The sequence below is a fragment of the Balaenoptera musculus genome, chromosome 9 (assembly GCF_009873245.2).
Source record: "Balaenoptera musculus isolate JJ_BM4_2016_0621 chromosome 9, mBalMus1.pri.v3, whole genome shotgun sequence".
NCBI classification, from domain to species: domain Eukaryota; kingdom Metazoa; phylum Chordata; class Mammalia; order Artiodactyla; family Balaenopteridae; genus Balaenoptera; species Balaenoptera musculus.
The window spans coordinates 69,085,533-69,110,493 of record NC_045793.1 but is presented as its reverse complement, the minus strand read 5'-3'; the positions used below and the strand labels follow the sequence as shown (position 1 = coordinate 69,110,493).

The following is a 24,961-nucleotide window of genomic DNA, read 5'->3' as shown; positions in this document are numbered from 1 at the left end:
GAGCATTAGTCATGGACAACAGGTATTTCATCTCTGACAAATTCCTCCTGATGCTTGTTGGTTTGGATAACAAAATAATCATTCTTAATACCTAGCTTGAGTGGGAGACTGGAGGTGGCCGAGAAAGAGGAGGGGGGACGTGGGAGGAGTGAGGGGTGGGGAAGGGGACTGCCAAAGATGACTTTCAGGCTCCGGAAACCTACATCTTTCAGCCTCCGCTGTTTTTGAGTTGCAAATTGTCAGGAACCGGGCGATTGCAGGCAGCCCTTGTGGTTGACTGGAAATCAATTTCCATCTCTCAGACACTAGTTAGAATGGGCTGCGTGTTCTGGAAGGGGGTGGAAGTAGGGAGGAGGAGGTGCTGGGAGCAGAGTTCTTGAAGCTCCACGCCTCTGGGGAAGCCGAGCTGCGAGGGGGACTCCTGACCGAGCGGAGCGTGTGAATTGGAAAAGGATCCTGCTAGCTGGCTAGTCCCAGTTCCTCTCCAGAAAAGCAGTTGCTCTGGCTTCAGAGATGTGCCCAGCCTTCGCCTGCATCACACTGCAGTAAGTTCAACTCGACACGGTTGGCAATTTGAGTGGCTTCTGGGTATGTAGTGCGGGGGGAAGGGAAGCTGACAAGAAATGGTGAGGAAAGTTAGAAAAGCAGAGCTTTGAATTCTCCATGAGGTATTAAATCGGTTGGTCTCCTTGACTCCTGTCCTAGTTATGGCATAGTCGAATTACTCTCAGTTATTTGCAGACAGATACCGCTTGTTGGTTAGGTCTGCAAGAAGCACCATGTTCGTGGTGATTTTCGGCAACAAAACTGGTAAACGCATTCTAGATTTAATTACAAGAGTGGGCTTCTGAAAGTTACTAACGGATAGCAGCTTGCATTTTCAACACAAAATTTGTAAACAGGCTGGCTTAGATCTTCAAACGCCCAGTTAAGCTTCATTCCAGACTTATTCCTAACCTGTAAAGAAGCAATCAAACAAAACAAAAGTCTTTGATTTACTTCATTAAATTAAAATAAAACGTGAAGTAGGTCTTTAGATAATTGCTAGGCAACAGTCGAGGCGACACTGATGTTATGATAAACATTCAAGTACTCTTTAGTGGGTGCAGGATTCCCCCAGTTTCCTACTACTGCAATAATCTCCTCCACTTGCTAAACGGTGCCTTCCTTGTGATTTCTAAGTGGTGGTTTCTTACCTAGATGGCTTTATACTTAGAAACAAGCTGCGTGGTGTTCACTGGCAAAAAGTGAGGCTTAAAAAACTTTTTAAAAAATGACTTCTCCTGGTGGCTCAAATTGCAGATAACCAACTTTTAAAAGGAGGTAAAAACAGGTCAGCAAAGGCCAGCCCATTGTAAAGCAAATGACCAAATGAATGTGAATGCAGGCAGAATACTAAAGGTCTTTTTCAGAAAGGAAACTAGAAATAATTAATCTAAAAAAGTTGGGGTAATTCTAACCAGGTCCTCTTTTACACTGACTAGATTTTTATAATGGAGAAAAAAACGGGAATCTCTTAAGCAGAAAGAATATGTCACAAAAATACTAGACTTAGCCACAGGATCACTGAAGAGAATACTATATTACTATAGTTTTCTCCAAGAAATATTAATGGAAAAACAGAGGTTATCTAAAACAGAATGCAAGATTTTAAGCTGAACACTTTCATATACTTCCATAAATTCTATAGGTTAAAAGGGTGTCAAAACTTAGGAAACAACTATTGTGAAATGCAAAGTAATCTGAAATTCTCCATCATTAGAGAAGAGGAAACTGAAGGTCAATCTCCTCCAATTATTTCAGTTTTCAGTTGTGTTAATCTTTTTCTAACCCACCTAATCTTGATTATTTTATTAAAAACATATTCTGAATATAATATGAATTACTTTGCCTACTCATCTTGGGGATCTCCATATATATTTGTGTTATTGAAATACCCAACTTTTTAGAGGTAACCCATTCCACACATGCATAATTTCTTGGTGCAAAAAACTGTACGTATGACTTAGTAAATCACCAAGTCAAATATAATCCAGGGGATATATTTGTTATGGTAGTGCATGCATAATGGTGGTTAAAATTTTTAGCAAAAAAAAAAAAAAGAGAGAAAAAGAAAAGGAAACATCTATACAAAGACTAAAAGAACATGTTTGGAGTGAGTTTGCAAGCAGTTCCCTGCTACTCTAGAATAAATCATTACCTGAACCTTAAGAATTTAGCTAAAGAGAAGAAAAATCAGGCTGAGAGCCTGATTGGAATTGATAAGAATTTAGGTTGAATAGGAGTTTGTCAGAATTTCTTTAAAGATAGAAACTTAGGTAGGTGGCATTGAGTTTCGGGAATACTTTGCTTCATATCTTGGTTGTCCTGCTGGTAAACAAACCTCATGTTATATCTGAGGAGAAGATTTCCAAAACCATTTTTGAAATAAGTAATTATTTTAAAGTTTAAAACATTGGTCAGTTCTGCTGGAACAGTGTCCGAACTAGACAAGTATCCTGTGACTCATGCTTTTCCTTGCACACTTGAAAGAAGGAAGACTTGTGGCCAGACAAGCCAGACAAAGATCAGCTGGTCCCTCAGTCTAATTCTGCCTACTAATCATGACTGTGATGTTGATACATAAGCTTGAAATGACATTTTAAGAATATCATTTCCTGGATGCTTATTTTCCTGGCTACAGGAACAGAACTGGAACAGAACTGTACTTATGTATGCTTGATACTCTTGCATTATTCTCTTAAGCTTAATACCTTTAGCTTAGAAGCATCTGTCTGGAGGAAGCTCTAGATAAGATATTGAAGAAACGTCTTCCTATTGCCCCTCTCCTAACTATGGCATTTTCTTTCTCTTGTAAAACACCAACCGAAAATATGACCTCAAGTAAGAATCCCACGCACTTGTTCACCCTTAGGTATTTAATTTATTTATTTATTTATTTATTTATTTATTTATGGCTGTGTTGGGTCTTCATTGCTGTGCACGGGCTTTCTCTAGTTGCAGCAAGCGGGGGCTACTCTTCGTTGCAGAGCACGGGCTCTAGGTGCGCGGGCTTCAGTAGTTGGGCTGCGTGGGCTCAGTAGTTGTGGCGCACGGGCTTAGTTGCTCCGTGGCCTGTGGGATCTTCCCAGACCAGGGCTCGAACCTGTGTCCCCTGCGTCGGCAGGCAGATTCTTAACCACTGCGCCACCAGGGAAGTCCCCACCCTTAGGTATTGACTGGTTATCACTGCAACTCCTTGATAACTCCTTGGATTATTTGCATGTATGATTTTCTCACCACACAACGCATGACTAGTTCCTAGTTACTGTGAGTGCACAAATGCCAGGCCCTAGGTTAAACACTTCGTTTTTTAATTGAAATGTAGTTCATTTACAATATTAGTTTCAGGTGTACAACATAGTGGTTCAATATTCCTATGATTACATTCCATTTAAAGTTATAAAATACTGGCTATACTCCCTGGGCTGTATATTACATCCTTGTATTTTATTTATTTAAATGTAGTAGTTTGTATCTTCCCCTGTCTTGCCCCTCCCAAGGTTAAGCACTTTAAATATGTTTTCTCATTTATGGGATAAAAGCTACAGGAGGGAGATGGCATGCTCTCCCATTTATAAGAAATTCAACCCCAGAGGGAACAAGCAAATTACCTAAAACAGCATATTTAATAAATGGTGGGCTAGGATTAGCCCCCAAGTGTGACTAGCTCTAACTCTTAGTGACTTTGCCATATTGTTTTATTAAGATGGTACTCTACCATGGATCAAGTGGAATGAGCCTATTGTTTTGTGGATGGCGTGGGTTGAGAGTGCTTGAAAAATTGTATCAGTCAGGAGAGAACTCCCAGCTGTACTGACACCCAAGATTGGATCTACCTACATTGGAGCCTAAATTGACTCTAGATCCAAACGTGGCATACTTTGCAATTCCAGTTTCAGTGTTCTGCTCTGGCTTCATGAACCTTGGCAGTGAAGCTGGGGCATCTTTGCTGGGACGAAAGATGATGGAGTTATTGTGGGAGTAAAATAAAGAGATCGCATGGCGGGAGGCTGGGACGAGAACTTGTCCAGATTCTGTGTTCCAAGGGACTCTAGGAAACAACCTCTTCGGGCTCTGTGTGGGGTGGAGATTTTTAAAGACACACATGAAGAAGAGACTCAAAATATCTCCTTACATAGGTCTGATTATAAAAATTAGATTAGCTTGTTTTCAGATAATCTCCTTTGTGTGTGTGTGTGTGTGTGTGTGTGTGTGTGTGTGTGTGTGTGTTTAAGAGGAAAAATGATGATTCAAAGGAAAGTAGGGAGAAAGGCCAGATGATGACTGAAGAGGTAAAACAGTGCTTGGAAATATTACTGGTTCTTGCATAATCACTTTCTGAAAATTTGCCAGGAAATGAAAGGCCATCTTTAACTGGTGAGGATAAAAACAAAATAGTTCATTTAGGTAAAATTCGAAGTGTTAAGGAGAATAACATGAATACTGTCATTTGTCGTCTTATCACAGAAGACAAATACTAACAAGGAATAAAATGAAAATGTTATGGGCATAAGCCAAACAATATTTTAAGATTGGTCTTTCTCAGCATGCTAAATTTAAACAGATGAAATTCTTTTTCAAGTATTATCTGAGTCAACAGTTGGAAATGAAGAATTTGCCTTTTAGCAGGGAGTCTGTATTGCATTGTAAATTTGAAACACAGTGTCCTTGACTCAGTTATTTCATATTGGCAATATGCCAATCACTACAGATCAAGGAGCCCAAAAGCTCTCATCTTCAAAATCAAAGTATAAATGTACATGCTCCATAAGGAAACTTGATGCTACTGAGCTATTATTGTCATAGATCTATATGGTGATGGCGCTTTGCAAATACATTCACTTTGTCAGCCCTGATTCTTTCTCTTTTCTCTTGTCATTTGTGACACTGCAGGTCGAGGTTAGAAGTAGTTAGTTTCAAGGGTTGGTTTTTGAATGTGGTGCTTTGGCTCTCTTGCCCTCATAGTTTAAAAATAATGATAGTAACTTTTATTGTGTGCTTACTACATGCCAGTTGCTTGTATAAACATCTTGGGCATATAATCTTGAAAACACTCTTATGTGATAATCCTATTATCATCATTATTTCCATTTTATAAGAGAGAAAACTGAGGCATAAGAGGGTTAAAGGACTTACCACCCACAGTTAGAAATTAGAATTGAGCTGGGACATGAACCAGGCAGTCTGGCCCTAGAGCCCATGCTTTTAACCAAAAGGCTCCAAGTCTACTCGTAAGTATCACTGGCTTGTTACGTGATTTGGAAATAAGCTACGGTGCAAGCTATTTGTTCACCTCTTTTGTCTCTGCTTACGCCTATCTCTCTATAACTTCTTTCTGGACACCCAGATCCCTCTGCCCTCAGTCTGTTAGGTTTTACCTGATGATGGATCTATATCCCTTAATCTTCTGCTCTAGCATCATGACCTTCTTGAATTCTATTTGTATTCTACCACTGGCCCAATTGTCCTTCTCTGTGGTTCCACTGAAGTGTGTGCTTGACTTTAAAATTGAATATGCCACAGAAGGTTGAAATAATCTTATCTACACTGAGGAAGGAAACAAAATGTTTTTTTTATCTCTGGGACTTCAGTGCTGAGCATAGTGTCTAATACATTATTAGAGTTCAATAAACACTTCTTTTATAAACAATTCAGAGCTCTAATTCAATTCTCCGAAGAAATAAGGAGTTCCACTTTCACAGGCTTTACCACCCAAAAAGACTAGAGAATGGTCTTTCAAATGCAAGTTACAAGGTCTGAGCCACATAGTATATTTTAATACATTGAACTCTTAATTAGTATAAAATTACTCAAAAGACATTTATCACCCTCTCTGGTATTGCATATCTAGAATATAGGAGATAATGTTTTAGAATATGACAGATGGCATACTTATTTCCAAATCATAATATTGAAATTTTTAATGATATCTAATTTCTGGTACTAATGTATCTTTAAGGGGGAAAAACAAATATTAGCATAAATTGTTCATTAAAGATGTTTTGCTCTGTGGGACAATAAAGTTGTGAAACGGTGCTTTTTATAAATTGTTTCTTGAACTCTTACTTCTTTTGAGGAAAAGTCCTGAGAGTTTTATTCAGTCATAGCTGAAAACTATTGAGTCATATCAGTGAGCAGACATTAGAAACTTGACTACCACTAGAGAAAAATGAAGAAATGGTGGGAAAATCAATCCCCATTTCCCCTCCCCCAAAAGAAGCTTTTTCCGTTTATGGGATAATTTGGGTTTTACTTATTAATGATTTTGTAAATTTCTTTCAGTAAGTATTCAAGTATTATAACAATGCTAACTAGATAGACGTCATGTAAGGTTTTCCAAAATACAATATTTTTATTAAAGGTGTCATCTTAGGTCAAATAATTCTATTTTAGTCTCTTTCTAATCCACGTGAATTAGTTATGAAATATGAAATTATAACCAGGAAAAGGGCAGATGGGATAAAAAGTGTGGTAGCTATTTAAAATCTCTTTGAAATTCCATCAACAGACTAATCTCAGGATGAGGTTACCCCAGTGAGGTAGCTAGGCCTTCTTTTGTAATGTAAGTACAATTACATTTAAAGAATCTCAGCTTGTATCATGTTTGTTTTTTTTTTTTTTTATAATAATTCTTTATTTTATTTATTTATTTTTGGCTGTGTTGAGTCTTCGTTTCTGTGCGAGGGCTTTCTCCAGTTGCAGCAAGCAGGGGCCACTCTTCATCGCGGTGCACGGGCCTCTCACTATCGCGGCCTCTCTTGTTGCGGGGCACAGGCTCCAGACGCGCAGGCTCAGTAGTTGTGGCTCACGGGCCTAGTTGCTCCGCGGCATGTGGGATCTTCCCAGACCAGGGCTCGAACCCGTGTGCCCTGCATTGGCAGGCAGATTCTCAACCACTGCGCCACCAGGGAAGCCCTTGTATCATGTTTTGATGATTCATGATGAAGGTGTGGAGAAATTGACTCCATGTATAATTTCTCAATATGCAAAGATGCTCATTTGAATTTCATCATTCCGTTCTTAGACACTGTGATATAGGGGTTAAACTTATTTTTTGTGTTCAGATTGCCTGGCCTCAAATCTTTACTAGTTGTATGACCTTGAGCAAGTTTTACTTAAATTCTATGCTTTAGATTTCTCTTTGAAAAGCAGGGAGAAATGAAAATGATATCCATTTCGTAGAATTACATGATTTAATCATGTAAGGGGCTGAGAGCAGAAGGGACATAATAAATAAGCAAAAGGATTAGGTATTTATTGATTTTAAAATTTTATTTATTTATTTATTTATGGCTGCATTGGGTCTTTGTTGCTGCTCGTGGGCCTTCTCTAGTTACGGCGAGAGGGGGCTACTCTTCCTTGCCGTGCGTGGGCTCCTCATTAAGGTGTCTTTTCTTTGTTACGGAGCATCGGCTCTAGGCACGTGGGCTTCGGTAGCTGCGGCACGTGGGCTCAGTAGTTGTGGCTCGTGGGCTCTAGAGCGCAGGGTCAGTAGCTGGGACACATGGGCTTAGTTGCTCCACAGCATGTGGGATCTTCCTGGACCAGGGATTGAACCTGTGTCCCCTGCATTGGCAGGTGGATTCTTAACCACTGTGCCACCAGGGAAGTCCCATTAGCTATTTATGGTTTCCTGTTAATTTGGGATATTGCCTCAGGTAAAGAAGGAAGTATCAATAGCAGAGAAAATGTTCTAAATGAAATCTAAATCTATAAGTAGTTTTCATTTTAGTTTTATATTAATAAAAATATGACTCATAAGATCTACTAAATGTTACAATAAACACCCTCTATATAGTGTCTTCTTTACTTACTCTTTTGCCCAAAAGGGTTTTATTGAATTACAAAAGAATGATAACAGTTAACAAAGAATAATTAGATAACACAGGAAAACACCCCTCAGGAGAGTGGCTGGCACACAATCAACCTTGAGAAATTTTAATTCCCTTCCTCTTAAATGAAAAAGCTCTTATCGTTTTAGTTTTCTTCCTCTTCTTAAAATATGGTCACAGCTATCATTCATTTAAGGTACAAAATGATCTTCTGTTTTCATCTATATTGACTACTCTGCTGTTTGTACCCAAGCAGACTGGGAAAATGTGACCTCTTCTGTGAGGAAACCTATTACTACCTAGGTCAGCTCCTTTTAAATTATATGAACTGGAAAGGAGGAAGAAACAGAGGTGCTGTGGAAAAGCATTACAAGATCCTTGCCCTGAAAACAGACTTCAAGCACAAAAGATGAGTTTGTAGTTTATTCAGCAACTTGTTTTGCTGAGACAGAGGATGTAAGGAAATGTTCTTCCTGAGCTTTTGACCAAGGAATCCCTTTGCTGATTCCTTAATGAAAAGAAATAAGAGCTGGAGAATTCTCACTTGCCTGCCTCTCCTAGTGTGTGTTTTAGAGATTGCAAACAACCCTCAGCTACTTCTGAGAAATTTAAGGTTCAATAGGCATAGTTATTAAAACCATCACCTTAAGAAACGGAACTACTAACACCATGACACTATTCTGTTTCATCCCTCCGTCATGGATGGGCTAGTGTTATTGTCAGGCATGGTGCCAGGCTCAGGGAAGGAAGAGTGAAATAACAGGCAAGTTCCTACAATACTGAACTCACATCAATGAAAGAGAAAAACACAGAAGCAAACACACTAAACAAGGAAACAAGAACATGATTTGCTGTTGTTGTTGTAGTAGTAAGTGCTATGAAAGAAACAAAAAGCTGAAATAGAGAACAAAGGTCCTATTTACTGGAGGACAGACTGGTTTCAAGACACGTAGGAACTACTCCCCCCAACCATGCTTTTATTCATTATAGAACAGGTTTCTGGTGTTGACAGTGAGTAGAAGGGGATTATACCCAGGAAGTGATCCTTAAAACCAAGACAGATGAACTCATGGTGAATCAGAATTTCAGAATTATTGAGCAAAACATTTTCATTCAGTCAAAAACATGACTCCCACACTGCTTTTCCCTTTACCTTTATGTTACAGGACTATTCAGCTTGTGGCAGCTTTAAAAGATTAGAAAAATGCAAGTACTTAATGTTGCTTAGTAACTTCTCTTGCCTGTCATTTTGGGCTGCACATAAACAACTTGTAACTTCCCCACACTTGTCCCAAATTACTAGAATCGGGAGAGAGCACACAAGCTGATGAGTCACTTTGCTATCCTGTTGTTCTTAATAAGAGTTCTGATTACCAAGATGGGTTCTTTACTGTTACATAATGTTATCTGCCACACCATATGTCAGAACTTGCTGTTTGGCAAGTAGAGATTCCTTCCCTGTCACACATTGAAGAAAGCATAGCATAAAAGTCATTCAGAGGAGGACTGTTGTTTTGTTTTGGGTCCTTGGTTTTAAATGTACTCTATCCAAACTGTATTAGACAATATTTTGTGGGAGTAAAGTGGTAAGATTTTTGAGCTTCAAGTGGGGATTGTGTCTTGGAGCTATTAGTGCTTCTATCATTCAAGCTACTTGCATAAGTGCCTGGTGGCACATTTGGTTTTTAGGTAACTATATTATCTTTATAAGAGCAGTTTCAAAAAATATATAAAATAATGGTTTCAATGTGGCTATAATAATTTTTCTATTTTATATGGTCAAATTCTTGAAATTAATAACTTTGTAAAAAAAGAAAACAATAAGAATCTGTTAGTTTTGATGTATGTGTCAATAGAATGGCAATACTATATTGATCAAAATTTTTTCTCCACTAAGAAGAGTCAGAGCTATAGGACTTCCCTGGTGGCACAGTGGTTAAGAATCTGCCTGCCAGTGCAGGTGACATGGGTTTGAGCCCTGGTCCAGGGAGATCCCACATTCCGCGGAGCAACTAAGCCTGTGCGCCACAACTACTGAGCCTGCGCTGTAGAGCCCGCAAGCCACAACTACTGAGCCCGCGTGCTACAACTACTGAAGTCCTCGTGCCTAAAGCCCGTGCTCTGCAACAGGGGAAGCCACTGCAATGAGAAGCCCACGCACTGCAATGAAGGGTAGCCCCTGCTCGCCACAACTAGAGAAAACCCGCAAGTAGCAATGAAGACCCAACTCAGCCAAAAAAATAATAAAATAAAATGTTAAAATAAATAAATAAATAAATAAAAGACGAGTCAGAGCTAAACTGAAGGAATTAGCACCTGTGTCTTACCATTGAGGAGCAACCTGGGTAAAGAGGATGTGCCGTACCCTCTGGTTCTTTAACATCTGTTTTGCTGATCCTAATAATAAGTTAAAATCCAAACTGTCACAAGACATAAGGAAAAAATGTTTGAGGAATACTAATATGTGTTTTAAAAGAAGAAAAGGGGAAGAAAGCTTTCCTTATCTAAACAATAAAGTTAAATAGTTTTCTATATTAAGGACTTCTTATAGTTCTTCAGATGCAAGTGTGTGTTAGACTCCCTAGGAGTGGGATTTAGTACAAACTTCCCTGACCTTATTTAATTACAGAATCTCTCCTTCTGGGAGCATCTATTAATATATCTTTGAAAACCCCAGAACACAATTTGTTGTTCGTTGTTGGCATTCAATTAATCATTTAAAAAATTTCAAGCACCTAGCATACCTCAGATTAGTAAGTTCTGGGAAGAAAATTATAAATAGAATCTGGCCCTAACATTAAGTAACTCCTAAAGTGGGCATTGGAGGAAGACACATAGATATAGAAGTTATAACACAATGGGCTACGTGCAGCAATAAAAGTAGGTGCAGAGGATTACATGTAAGATTGCTATAGGAGATGAGGAAATAAGGCAAATATTAATCACAGATAATTTAGAATTTGAGTTGGATCTTGAGGGAAATTTGGAATATCAAAAAAAGGACAATAAAAACATTTACAAAGATATATTTAGAGAGCATTATTCTTTTGCCCTCTTGTGGAAACCAGTACTCCTTTCATTCATCCCCCATAACTCTTGAGTGAACAGTTGACTACATGAATAAAGAGATGAGAGCAGCAAACAGGGAAAGAGATGTATAAATTTTGTGATACAGATGATAATCCATTCCTTTGGAATAGATAAGAATCTGTGAAAAATAATGTGGAATGAGAAAGAAGATAATTTTAGGAATGAATCTTGATGAATTCTAATATTTTAGAGTGTATTGGAGTAGATGGGATTGTAAAGGAGGAAAATGAATTGTCACAGAGGAGGAAAACAATAACAGATTTGTGGTATATCAAAGACCAGAGAAAAACCTCCCATAAGAAAGACAAAGTAATCATCACTGCCAGATATTGCTGAGAGGTTAATTAAGGTGAGGAATGAAAAAAAAAAGAATCCTTGGATTTGAACACAGGGAGATCATTGCTGATCTTAGCTAATGATGTGATTGGGGTGAAACCCCAATGAAAATGTTTTAAGGATTGAGTAGGAGCTCAGGAAATGGAGAGAGTGACCCATTCAAAAAATTTGTCTATGAAGCTTTTGAAAAAAGATAGAGCTGGTTCTGGAGAATAATAGAATTTTGAGGGAACTTTTTCTCTCATAAAGTGGGAGCTTTTTGAGCATGTTTAAATATGTATGGGAAGTTGAGATAATTAAAAATATAGAAGCTAAAAGGGAATGTTTGTTTGATGGATACTACAGAATGTAGAATTAAATTGGTTTAAAGACATAAGAGGTATGAGTTGACTTTGACCAGGAGTAACACTCTCTATAAAGAAAGAGGAAAGGAAGGAGAAAAAGAACAATCTGAATATGTGTGCATGTTTTGTAGTGCTAAATTGAGGATATTTCTGGAATTTAAATTTGCTTTGTAGAATTTGTACAAAGTGGAGAAAGTTTGAAGTTTTTGGACAGTGTTGGAGGATTTATTGACCAGAGACATCTACTAGAATCTGGATAATATTGGGGAGCTATTTGAGTTATGAATTTACAATGATAAAAATTTTCCTCAATGTGTGACTCCCTTCAGCAGTTCAGGATATGTCATAAGAAAACAGTTTATCCAAGATACATTGTTTTATTTGCTTTGCCTTTTATCAATATATCATCATCACCTACCCTCTTTAGTATCATCTGTCATCTTCCTTATTACTCTTTCAAATTTAGAAATCTGGATGACAATTTTTCTTTATATCCCCTGTCTTGATTATGATTGATGAACGTATATAGGTTGACAAGTCAGTTAATACCCTACAGAAATTCCTTAACAACCTTACCTTCTTTGACATTTCACTCTATTCCCTGTTAACCACTGGACAGTGACTCCATTCCTGATGTGGAATGATATTACCTGAAACTTATCATCTTTGAAATAATGAATCATGAAACAATCATCACCTCATTCTCTCTACCTCCCACCAGTCTCCAGTACCTTGACCTACCTTGTTTTCTTCCAGTGATTCTTTTCTCATTCACCCTTGCTGTACCATCCAGGCAAGACCTAGTATACAACTTAAATAACTCTTTTGCCCAAGTCTTTATTCCTTTGTATTCTTTTCTTTCCTTACCCTTTCTCGATTGAGCAATCTGGCTTTGCTTTTTCACTTGGGGTATTGAATGCTATTGAAAATCACAAAACCATGAAAGCTAGCGTCATAATAAATTTGTGATCTCCCATCTTAGTCTGACCTTGGTAATTCTTCTGAGTGCCCATGTTTAATTTCCCTTGCCATTCTCCACAGCGGCCTTCTCATAAAGCCCTGCCACACATGTGCTTTATATTTCCTTAAGAAAAGAAGTGCTTGAGTATCTGTAACCTTTTCCTCTTTGTGTCATTTACTTTTTTTTTTTGTATTGGCATTTAAATATTTTAATTAAATTTGGTTTTAATGTAAAAAATATTAATATCCACAATTACTTCAACCCTCTCTCCCATTGCCACCCACCTTCTCTGTACCCTTGCTTTTAGACAAAGCCCCATGACATGGCCCCTCTTTATCTCTTCAATAATGTCTATTGCCACTCTATCCTCTTCCAATCCAGTGTTCCTTTGACATTAAGCTGCTTAAAATACCCTTTCTGTCAGTGCTCCTTTCTCACCTTGCTTGTGTTCCATTGTGTCTTGGGTTCTTTATTTTCTCAGTGTTTAGAACAGTAGCTGGTACAAAACAGGTACCTAAAAAAACCACTGAATAAATAAGTGAACTTTGAAAATGCCTCTTTTCTGACTAGGGACAATGAGTTATCTTGTAAAGCATCTCTCTGGGTCAGTGTTTTTATTCTTTCTTCTCTGAAATATACTCTTTCTTACCTCCTCTCTGTGCCTTTTTTCAGTATGGTTCTTACTAATTCTGAACAACTGTCTGTGCTTCAGCGTATGTTTTCCCCTTGATATGTAATAGTAATAAATATGTTTGCTCATTCTGGAGATAATAATCACGTGATTCTGTTTTGAGAGAATGAGATTATTTTTAATTTGACCAAGTGTAGTAATTAGAGCTTTATTTCTCCAAGTTTAGCAGCTTACGTTAGATTTAGGCATTTGTTTTATTTGTGACACATTCTGTGGATTGATTATTGGCATTCAGTTGTGAAACTGCATATAAAGAAGTAGAAGGATCAGAGTTGTTTTCAGTATTTGACAAGAACAAGCACGGAGACTTTGAGGGCTTATAGGAAGTAAACAGAACGCTAAGAGGTCACATATGTGGAGAGAATAGAAAATAACCTAGTCTGTTTTCCCCAGTACTCGGTCACTTTCTCAGAGCCTCATTTAAATGATGATGTGCCAGTGACAGAACGAAAATATTTTTCTCAGCCACATCAAATACTTATTATAAGAAATGTGGGAAAATTCTTAGAGAAAGCTTTCATTGTGATTTCTAGGTGCAATTTATGAGTGAGTGGTCACTTGTTCAGATTCTTGCTTTCCCATAACCCTGTCCTCTCTCCATTCTTTCCGTAGAAGCAGATATCAACTAAGAAGATTCATGAAGGCATTTTTTGGGGGAAACATTATTCATGTCAACTTTAACTTTAAATGAATTTATTCATAGCAGTACACTAGTCTACTTTGCAAGTGTGGATTTTTCACTTACGTGTAGCTTCAGAAATCATAGACTGAGGTTGTCCCTGAAAATATTTTTGAATTTCTAGTATTGCTTTTCTGTGTACTTTTACCTAAGCAATATAAATAAATAAGATTAGCTGTGACCTAAAAAAAGTACAGTTAGTCATTTTGCTTAGAACACAATATGGTATGTGCCGTCATTAATTTTTTTTGTGGGATTTGAAAAAAGTGTAACTTCACAAGGAAGTGAAAACTGTGTGGAAAGAGAAGCCTTTCAAACTGGGAAACTATTAGATTTTAGGATTAGGTAAATTCTGGTAAGCTGATACATCGTTAATGCATATGCTAGATTTTTTTCTCTTTTTTATTGGATTTATACATCACTGAAAGAGGTTAATGTATTTCTGTGTAATATTTATTCTAGGCCAAACAGGAAAAAAAATGAAAAACTAATTTTCGGTTTTGAAAAATGAATTCCTTGTTAGGCCTGAGTTGAAGGTGGTAGAGGTCAAGGTTCCCTCTGTCTTACTTGTCCAGATTCTGCTCATTCCACCGTTTTTGTTTTTGTCGGTTGGGGGTGGGATTTTATTTTCTTATTTTAAGAGTCTTTTTCTTTCACTTTCCACTTTATATTGCCAAGGGATTAATTACAAACTATCCATTGATGCCTCTGAAGACTTGTTCTTTCTTATACACTGAGCAAAATGTTGGTGGTCTGTTACTACCCAAGGAATGTTCATTGTCTGTTAGCTAATATGCAATTCTGTTTCTTAAACTGAGTACCGATTTAATTTGTGAGATGAGCTTCCTTTCCTCTCCCATCTATTTTGCGGCTGGAGGCGATTTTCCAAGCTGGGTTTGTGGTAGGCTGGAGCCAGGCCTGCTGAACTTTACGTTTGGTTGGCCTGATGAAGCACCAGAAAGAGAAGACAGAAGTATCTATCTGTGGTGCAGCAAGAATGCCACTAAAATGAAGAGGGCTGGCATTTTAGTGCTGACGTGGGCCCCCTACCCAGATGGTGATAAAAGACCAAAATCCCAGGTCCTGCACTGTGTTAACTGGGAGGATTCCGCCCTCTGCACGGCATTCTGGTAGTTTTGAACTTTGACTGCCCTTGTGCGGAATAACACAAAGCCTCAGGGAGCATCTACTTACCTGCATTCTTAATCCTGTGTTTATTCTCTGCAAGGATTATTTGCTAGTGTAATTGTAAATCGAAGTGAAAGCCAAATGTAGCTGAGTCGTGGTGCTAATTCTTGCCAATGCTAGAATCTGAACCAGATTTTTTTCTTTTGACCAGATAAGAGTCAATGATACAAAAGATCTTTACTGGGCTAGACATAGATTCCTTGACACTTCCTGTATAACATCAGCACTTCCTGGCGCTTGCTGTTCCATGGTGTTCCTCTTTATCCATATCATATCCGCTAGAGTGCAAGCTATATAGTCTTGTTAAATGTTACAGACATCATTAACTTTAAAAAAATTCTGACAAGCCAGTAGACATTACAGTTATCAACCCTTATTTACTTATACTTCCTAATTTCAGTATTTAAATAAGAGGGCTCAAACACTACCTACATGCAGCCAACTTTGAAGCTTAACTTTATAGCAGTGTTCTGCATTCTAAGCAATGACCTAATCTCCTAACTTTCAGATGCATGGCTCTTTATTCACACAAAGATAAAAATGAAGATGGTCAGTTCTTTCAGATTTAAGATGCCATTTGGAAAGAGGACTGGTTAAGTGTGGGGAAAAGAGGCATTAGAGTCCTAGTTGATTTAATGGTGCAGGAAATATCAACATTGGCATGGACAGTGTAGGGGACCCAGGTGTTGAGAATAATGAGCACGTACTTGGTGCTAGTTTCTATTCTAGGCATCAGAAATGCAGTGTAAAAATAGTCCATTCAAAAACTTACATTTTCTTGGAGGAGACAGAAAGTAAAAATTAAATATGTAATATAATTTTATATATGAGTGTCATGAAGAAAGGTAAGCCAGGGCAAGTGGAAAGTGATAGAGAATGGGTGCTAATTTAAATAACGTACTATTTTATATTTATTTTTAAAATGTCTCATTCTTCTGTGTACATATTACATTTGAAATGTTTTCTTTAATTGAAGTATAGTTGATTCACAATGTTGTGTTAGTTTCAGGTGTACAGCAAAGTGTTTCAGTTATGTATATATATGTGTGTGTGTGTGTGTGTATATATATATATATATATATATATATATATATATATATATATATATATATTCTTTTTCATGACCTTTTCCATTATGATGTATCACAGGATATTGAATATAGTTCCCTGTGCTATACAGTAGGACCTTGTTGTTTATCTATTTTGTATATAATAGTTTGTTGAAATGTTTTTAATGTACCCAATAGGTGCTATTAAGTAGGCAGTTGGATAAACAAGACTGAAATTAAGGGAAGTTGTTGGAGACGAAAATGTCACTGTCAACAAAGTAAATGAGCAAATCAAACTGAACAAAAACAGAGCTAGAGAGAACAGAGTATACTGGTTACCAAAGGGGGAGGATTGGAAGGGAGGGAGAAATGGGTAAAGGGGATCAACCGTGATGGGTGCAAACTAAATTGTTGGTCATGATCATGGTACAGGGTACACAGAAATAGAAATATAGTGTTGTACACATGAAACTTATATAATGTTATAAATCAGAGTTACCTCAATTAAAAAAAAAAAGTGAACTTCGTGTATAGAACTGGAACCAACAGAGGTCATGTAGAGATTGAATGTAGGTAGAGAAAGTCCAGTGCTGAGGCTTGGGGTAAACCAGCATTTCATGGGGTAGAGAAGAGGTGGAGGAATCTGCAAAGGTAAGTGAGAAGGGGCAGCAGGAGAAAGCCAGGAGAATGTACTTCCCAGGATGCCACATAAGAAAGTGTTTCAATAAGAAGAGGCTATTGAAATGTGTCAGTTGCTACTGAGAAGACCAGTGAGATGGCTGTAGATTGACTACAGGATTGGAAAAGAGAGATCTTGGTTGACCTTGCAAAGGGCAGTTTCAGGGAAGTGATGGAGCAAAAGTCAGACTGAAGCAGATTAACATGTGAGTGGTTGGTGTTAAAGTACAGAGAAAACAAATTAAACACCAGTACAAATAAGTTGGAAATTGCACATGAAATGAGTGGTCCAAATATAACAGTATTATTTGAGCTAGTCAAGAGGGTTTGAAAGGTTTTATGAAGCGATAATAAAGTGAGGTCTGAAGGTATTAACTAGATAATAAGGCAAAAGTAGAAAAGCATATAAGAAGCATATAAGAAGGCTGTATTGTATGGCAAACTTGAGGGCTGAAAGAAGTCCATGCAGTTTGGAGTGGGTATGTATGGGTTTAAAGAGGAGACAGATGGTACAAGGCTGTTTTGTCTTTAACCTTAGAGCACTGGACATAACTGATGATTTAAGGGAGGTGTAGATACGTGGACAACATTATCTGTTTTGATGAGGTTACTCTAGCTGTAGTGTGTATAGGATGAATTGCAGGTTGACCAGATGGACGTTGAGTAGCCCATTAGCAAGCCATTGTGGTAATAAAGGTTAGTGATTATTTTAGCCTAGATTACAGCCGTAACAGTGTAAGTGGAGAGAAAGATAAATCTGAGTGGCATTTATGAAGTGAATAGTGCTTATGACAATCTGGATATGAGTACATGAGGAAACGAGGTAGAGAAGTCCAAGATGACCTCTAAGCTTCTGGCATTTGTCATAGAGAAGCAGTGCCTTGGCACCAGTTGAGAGAAAATTGGAGCAGGGTTCCATGGGTTTGCTGTTATTTTTGTGGGCCATTTTCATCTGCCTACTAGAATTTTCTGTCTATTATCCCACTGACTACTCAAGAATATTATTAAAACTGAGTTTATTTTCATTCTCCCAGCTTTCTCCTTCCCGTGATCCCAGACTCAGTCATATTGAAGTGTCCCCTCTTCCTAGTACCCTCTCAGCTTCCATATCAGCTGACTCAGTTCCATCTCTTGATCTTTCCCGTCTTCTATCTCACATTTCTTCCTTCTTTGCCATTTTTCCCCCTACCAGGCAATTTCGGACTCTTAAATTTCACTCACCTGTACTCTTAACCTGCTATGTGGTCTCTTCATGTTCAATCCATTCCTTGCTTTATACTTCTTTTTTAATCCTCAGTATCAATTTTTCTGTATAAGATTCTGATTTTCTCGTGTCCTTGCTCAAAATAATTCAGTGTCTCCCCTTTTCCTTCTAAATAAGGTGTAGGTTCACCTTGGGCTGGCATTCAGGCTAAAAAAAAATAAAATCTGTTAGTACTCCTTAACCTGCCACACTGTATAAGACAGTCCTTAGGAACTGCCTGGTTTAAATCCTGACTTTAGCACTTACCAGTTGTGTGATTTGGGTTGAGTTGTTTAGTTACAATTTTCTATTTTACAAATGGGGTTAATAAAAGCAACTCATTTACATGGTTGTTTTAAAGTCAAAATTCATGAAATTCTGTTAGCACAGCCCCTGGCACAAAGCTGGCAATCAGTTAAAACAGCTTCTGTGATGATTCTGTGAGCCTCCCACTATGCCTCCTGTATGTACGGAGGCACGTTTAACCACTTCAGAGCACACCTTTTGTTTCTGTTAGGTGCCACATTAGCCTTCTCTCATGCTTCCCCATAGAATGCGTTCTCCTTCTTCTTTTTGAAGACTCCCCCCCACCACAGAATTTCCTCCTGTCTAAATTCTTTCATCTCTTCAAGGACCAGTTCTAATCTCTCTCTGTAGTAAACATTCCTTTCTTACTCAGCCCTTCCCCCTCCCCAACCCCAGGTTCTGTTCCGCCACATTTTTGTGTACTTCGACATATATCTCATCAGCTCCTTGTCTATAGTCCTCCATGTTGCTTTCTTATATTAACCACACAGTGGTCCTTGAACATAGGAAATTTATTTGTAGAGTATCCATAGTGCTTCCAATATTTGTGAACAAATGACTACAACGTAAGTGGGCAATTCCTTCAGCCACCTGTACATATTCTCTTTTTTTCTTCTCATGCAGACTGGTTTTGGCTCTACTCCCTATCAAGAAACATAAAGTTACCTGTCCCAGATCTTTTTCCTTAAGGATAGGAGCTTTCAAGTCACCAATCTTCTAAACCAATCATTGCTAATGTGCTTTCCTGTGCTTTCAGGAACTGAGTACATTTAACTAAGCCCTTTTGGCAACAGTGGCCCTGCTTTTGTGTTCCAGGTCATTAGTCTGGAGATTTTGGGGTGTTTTTTCCCTCAGTTATACATAATTTGAAGGAAGCAGTCTTAGGAGAAGTAGCCAAGCACCAAGCTTAATACTGTTCCACTCAGAGATCTCCAATAATTGGCTTCTTTCAAAAAAGAAAAAAGTGTCATAAGAAAAGAATATTTAACATCTTTTCTGTTTCCTGCCTAATTTCCTGTGGTCTAAGTTCTGCTGAGCACTGGCCTTTGGAGCCGGAGCTGCCGTTTTTTAGGATGTTCCAAAAACATGAATCAGGATTGATTCCTATTTTATTCATGGCTATACTTGGTGGTAATTTGCACAGCCTGAGATGAGGGTTTATTTTTCCCCTCTGAAGGTTTCAGGGATGTTTCTGTCAGGTTTTGGAAAATGTGCTCTAGGAGAGTGATACATTGAGTGCTGCCTTAGAAAAAGTCAGGCTGTCAGGGAATGTATTTACCTCCACGTTTGGGAAGCAGACCAGGAAAAGTACAGACCTTTTAAAAACCTGTGTGAGAACTTTCTAAGGTAAAGGAGAAGGTCAGCCTGACATGGCTTTATGTCCATTTTATTTATAATTTATGGGCTGCCTGGGCATAAAGAATAATCTGAAATCTATGATTATTCAAAGATGAACATTTTTTTCCCTGCAGTACTGCAATGCTGAGGAAGACTTGCTAGTTAAATGGTTATGCCTCTTCCTGTTTCAAGAACAGATACCATGATATAAGAGAAATAAATAATTATATTAAAAAATACTCTCCTAGGTTTTCCTAAAGCAGAGGTCTGCCTGTTTTTCTAAACAGAATGTATTGGAACATGGCTGAAGTCATTTGTTGACGTACTGTTTGTGGCGTCTTTCGTACTCCAACAGCAGTTATGTAGCTTCAACAGAGACCTTTCGGCCTTCAAAGCCTAAGTAGTTGCTTGCTGATCCTTTAAGAAAAAGATTGGCCTAGAAGGAAACTTTGTCCTAAAAGGACATTTCTATTCTGTTTTCTATAATGACATGAATAGAAAGCTTGCTCTAATTGTGACAAAAGACAGAATTGTGATGAGAGCATCTATTTATTATTGGTATCTTATTCTACTGATTCATTGGTTTGTTGGGTATAATTGGGTTTAGAATAGGGCTAAAAGTGAAAAGACAGTAAATTTACATCTGCCTCATCCAGCTAAAGCATTGATTAGGGGCTTAATTAGATATCACAGAGTTAGGTATTATTTGCAGAGTTACTCAGTCTACTGGTGTGAGCAAAATGCCAATTAAACATCTAGGTTCAGGTCACCTCTTCTAATAAGAGGTTTCCAAAAAGTGATTCTCCAGTATGTTCAAAAGTACAAATGGTCACAGTGGTTAATATGAAACCCCAAATCTTTGAGTACAGACTCCTAGAAAAGCCCTGCAGATTATCTCTATCTCTACCTGTACCTCTGTCTCTCTTTCCATCTCTGTCTCTCTCATCTCTGTCTCTAACATCTCTATCTGCGTGTGTGTATTCCTCCATCTTAAATATTTATTCAAAGAAACTAGAAATTTTATTAATATTTCTTACATCTACATATTGTGTATTCTAGTTATGTATTGTTTACAAGCACTCATTAGTAATCATCTAATCAAATATTAGCACTGTGATAGGTACTAAAGGGGAGCAAAAAGGCATAGCTCCCAACTTCATCAAGCCTTCATAATTGGAGAGGATAAATTTAATACATTGCAAACGAATTGTATATATATATATATATATATATATATATATATATATACACACACGCACACACACTCACACACATACACACATACACATATGTATAGCTTTCCTCTTTTTACCTTTTTATCTGAGAGGAGAGGCACAAATCTTAAGTGTATAGCTCCATGAAATACTCACAAGCTACACACACCCATGTAACCAACCCAGATCAAGAAACAGAAAGTTCCCAGCAGTCCCCCAGGTGTCCCCTCCTGGTCATCCCCACTCTTCAAGGAAAAGCACTTGCCTGACTTCTAACCTCAGAGATTCAAACCTGAAGTTCCTAAAACATTGAGTTTCTGATATGTATAAATCAGGAAATCTGCATGTCTGTCATCCTCTGAGAAAGCAGATTTGGATATTCTGGGTGTGTGTACTCCCTTCTTGAAGCAGTGACCTACTGAAGAGGAGCAGTTGTCCCTTAGGGAGGGCATGGCTTCTCCATGGCCACCTGGCTCACCTCATTTTGTCACCTCTTGGTCTGCTGGTTGCAACACTTGTCTTTCTTCACCTCTAGATAATAATTTCAATATCTTTGTAATTTTGACCACCCTGAGCCTTTTGTCTTTTGTACAACAATGTAGTATTAGTTGAATAAATAAGGACATCAAGTATATATATATATATGTATATATATATATATATATATATATATATATATATATATACACTAAGTACTTCATTCTAATAATCCTATTAATTTTTTTCTGGAAAGCTTGTTTTTATATGCTTAAAAATGATGCTTAACTTTTCCATTCTTCTTAAAATTTCAACCGTTACTTTTCATCCAACTCTCAGATTGTCATGACTCATATTTCATGTAGAAACATACAACAGAAATTCAAACATTAAAACAGGAAATCACTGCCTACCAAATTATAACATGATTCCATCCCCACCCCTCCTTCTTTCTGCTAGTATGAGAGAGGAAGATTTGGTCCTCCTGTGGAATCTCAGGTCTTAGTCTATGCTCTGTTAAACACTCTCCCCTTCTTGTGGACTGCCTTCCATCACTTATTCACTCTCATTCTTTCTCTCTCTCTCTCTCACCCTTCATTCCTCTTTCTCCCTTATACTCTCAAATATATTCATATATTTTGTTTTTAACCTGCAAAATCCACTACTCTTTATTTTCATCACTCTATTTGAGACCACCAAAATGTCTTGCTTAGGACACTTCTGTTAAAAATATGACTTTCATAAAAATACAAAATGAACACATTCCAAAGATTTTATTCAAGTCATCAATTAATGAACAAACTTGTAAAATGCCTGGACTGATTCAAAAGAGAATTAGACGATGTGAGGTTTACAGAGTTGGTCACTTAAAGGAATGAAGAAATGAATTTAACAAATGATACAAATGTGGTTAAAGTCATACAAGAAAATAAATAGTAACAGTTGAGTTTTGGTATAGAAGTCATTTGCTTTTCTCTTGGACAGAAACCATTTAAAATTTTCTCAAAGAAGGGTCATCAGCATTTCAGTCAGTTCTACAAGTTAACCTTTACTCATAGGTAGTTGCAGCATATCCTGATCAATAGTAAATAGGAAGTTGAACAAAGGTACACAACCCTAGAAAGTCAGAAAATCTCCAGTTAGGTTGTGTCTGGTACACAACACCCAGCCACTATACTGAAATGACACCTAGTAATCCTTTTACCTGTTTCCAAATGTAGACACAAGTGTATGATTTAATAGTTCTGTGTACACTCTTAACTCCTAATATTTTCTCTAGGAAACTGCAAAATGTTATTTTGACAGTTTTATTATATAGAAATTCACCTTTATGAAAAAAAGTATCAATTAAAATTTTAAAAATGAATGATTTGTTGGGAGAAAATACATTTTATTCATATAATGGGGAAAGTGTTAAATTCTCTAATATTCAATGCTGTACAAAAAACAACTTTAAAAAATTACAGAGCCATAAAAATGATTCAACAGGATAAGAACAATCAATTTATAAAAGTGATTCTGGGGGCTTCCCTGGTGGCGCAGTGGTTGAGAATCTGCCTGCCAATGCAGGGGACACGGGTTCGAGCCCTGGTCTGGGAAGATCCCACATGCCGCGGAGCAACTAGGCCCGTGAGCCACAATTACTGAGCCTGCGCGTCTGGAGCCTGTGCTCCGCAACAAGAGAGGCCGCGATAGTGAGAGGCCCGCGCACCGCGATGAAGAGTGGCCCCCACTTGCCGCAACTAGGGAAAGCCCTCACACAGAAACGAAGACCCAACACAGCCATAAATAAATAAAAATTAAAAAAAAAAAAAAAGTGATTCTGATATCTTAAGCCTGTGAAAAGATACCCAATCTCAATTGTCACAGAAACAAAATGATGACCATACAACTACCAACAACAGTAATATAGTCCAGAATTCACCCATTAGATTGGAGAAATTTAACAACATTTAAATACATCCAGTATTGACAAGGGTGTAATGAAATTGCTCTCTTATGAGCAATTTATCAGCAATTCTGTAAATACTGTGGAGAATTTGGAAATCATTTTGCCATAACTTATTAAAATTCAAATTTCTCATCATTTTTGGCCCAACAGCTCCATTAGTTTTTATTCAGCAAAGATACTTGGATATAAAATATTGCAGGGATTTTTTATTGCAGCATTATCTATTATAGTATAAAACTGGAAATAAGAGCAAATAGCATCAGTAGAGATATTACTGAGTAAATTATACTTCCATACTGTGTAATATTCTGTGGATATCATAAAGAATGAGTTAGAATCACCTGTATGTCTATTCTACTTTTAAAGTAAAAATGGTAAATTGTAGAATGTGTAGCCTATGATCAAATCTTTTTTTCTTCCAGTTTTATTGAGATATAATTGACATATTGCATTGTATAAGTTCGAGGTGTACAGTGTAATGATTTGACTTACATAAAGATCATATCTTTAAAAAATAAAAAACAACTACTAGAAAAGCAATATTCCCTATTTATGATGAGGTTGTATCAGCAAAGGAAAGGTATACACAAAGCTTTACCAGTGGTTAGATTAAGGTTATGAGATTGATATGAGGCTCCTAAAGACCTTTTTAATTTTGATACTTGTAGCGTTTTATTTAAAAGAACAATAATTTTATTATTATACATATAATTTTATCTTTCAAGGGGCTTCTTATGGCATTAGAATGCAATCCAAACTTCTTACCCCAGTCTGTAAGTCCTTTGTGATTCAGTTCTGCTCCAGCTTCACCTTGAGCAACTCTAGCACTCCTTAACTTCATTTAGGAACAATAGCTAGTTTTTAGTTTATTTTGAAAAAGTGTAATTCTTTCTTACCTTAAAGGCTTCCTATTTACTACCATACACTCTGGCTGGAACCACATTTCCCAAAATTTGTTTGGCTGATTTAGTTTAAATGTCACTTGCCTACAATTGTCACTTTGATCCTTCAATAGAGATTATGTCCCCCAGTCATGAACTCTCATAAGGATTCTGAAGAATGTAGTTTTTTAGTAGAAACCAAATTGACATCTTATGAAGCTCAGAATTGCTGATACGAAGATTTTAAGCATGCTGTGCAAGAAGAACTAGATAAATATTCATTAAATGTAATTATTAAAAAGTAGGATCCTATTATGAGAGAAAACAAGGATCAGGCGTACAATTGTCATTTATTACTTACATTGATAGTTTCTGGATTGTTTCACTTAGAAAGAATTTTGACTTGTCATACAAAAGTCTCATGTGGCAGGATTATTTCAACATAGGGTTAATTTACCTTGGAGAAGAATGAATGCCCTTGCTTGATTTTTAGTCGCAGCTATAAGGTGATTATTGTAAACATTTTTGTTGGATAAAAGAAAGGAGTTTTACAAGTTTGTTTACGAACATAATTATTCAAGATCATAGGCATATTCTTTGGACTTTATAGCCCTAGGTCATTTCAGATTAAAAAAAAAAAAAGTTTTGGCCATTTGTATTA

The 24,961-nt window shown here is 37.3% G+C and overlaps 1 protein-coding gene across 5 annotated transcripts in view; it reads left to right on the top strand.

Moving 5' to 3' along the window:
* Positions 1 to 391: 391 nt before the first annotated feature.
* DGKB (diacylglycerol kinase beta) overlaps positions 392 to 24,961 on the top strand; it is a 706,264-nt gene continuing 681,694 nt past the window's right edge. For all 5 annotated transcript variants that reach the window (XM_036862745.1, XM_036862743.1, XM_036862746.1 and 2 more), the window contains exon 1: positions 392 to 545. The gene's annotated coding sequence lies outside the window, so the exon portion shown is untranslated. The remainder of the gene's footprint in view (positions 546 to 24,961) is intronic.